Genomic DNA, 911 nt, shown 5'->3' with positions numbered 1-911 from the left:
CTGTTCACATCACAAACCATAACAAGTATAGCGGGGCGATTGTACCACAATCGATTATTTTGGATTGATCAGTAAACATCGAAGATAGAGGAGAGGAGAGATTTGTTGTTTGGGCGCGCAGGTAAAGGATGTCTCCAGAATGAGGAGGTCCTCATGAATTTCTGTCCAGCAAGAGAGGAAGCCATTTTGGACGCTAGGACAAGAACATTAGAAACAAAGAAGATACCAGGAATCATCAAAAGAAGAGCTTGTAAAATTGGTTAGTTTTGTTATAACTAAATTTAAATACATTTGTAAAAGAAATATTAATTTAATTAATTGTAATTATTGTAAATGCCTGTTTCTGATTGCCTAGCGACCCGCCCTGAGATTAAGAGTCTTTTTGTATTATAAAATTTAAATAAAATACTATTATTTATTTAGTATTAAAGTTATTAATTTGAACCCAGTTATCTTTTCTATTTGAAAAAAGTTATAAAACGAGCAAAGATTCTTTTTATTTTTATTTTAAGTAATTTTAAAATTATTACATTTTGTCGCCCAACAGGTGTGGGCTAATTCTTTACAAATTAGGTCACGGCAATCAGAACACAGCTTTTAAAAGAGTAAAATTTGAATTAGTTGTTTTTATAACTCAAGTAGTAACCGATGGAGGATAAAGTAGAGGTAACTGGGGGTAGAAATCCTAAAGATGTGATTCTTGTAAACAGTGCCCATGATAATAAATTAGTGGGAACTAATTTTAATTTCAATTCAAATGTTGAAAATATTGATAATTATGATACTAAAACCATGTTTCAACTATTACTGATGAAGGTGACTGAGGTGGCAGGTAAGTTAAAAAATTTAAGTAATAATTTAGACAAAATAGGGAATCGAATGGACAAAATGGGGGATCGAATGGAAAAAAT

General features: G+C 31.3%; 1 protein-coding gene across 1 annotated transcript in view; it reads right to left on the bottom strand.

Annotated features, from left to right (window-relative positions):
- LOC106689434 (oxysterol-binding protein-related protein 6) overlaps window positions 1-911 on the bottom strand; it is a 95446-nt gene that overhangs the window by 9344 nt on the left and 85191 nt on the right. The window lies entirely within an intron of this gene.

Source organism: Halyomorpha halys, unplaced genomic scaffold (assembly GCF_000696795.3).
Source record: "Halyomorpha halys isolate HHAL.00 unplaced genomic scaffold, Hhal_1.1 Scaffold1362.1, whole genome shotgun sequence".
Lineage (NCBI taxonomy): Eukaryota > Metazoa > Arthropoda > Insecta > Hemiptera > Pentatomidae > Halyomorpha > Halyomorpha halys.
The sequence above is the reverse complement of the archived record's forward strand: the minus strand, read 5'-3'. Positions and strand labels throughout refer to the sequence as shown.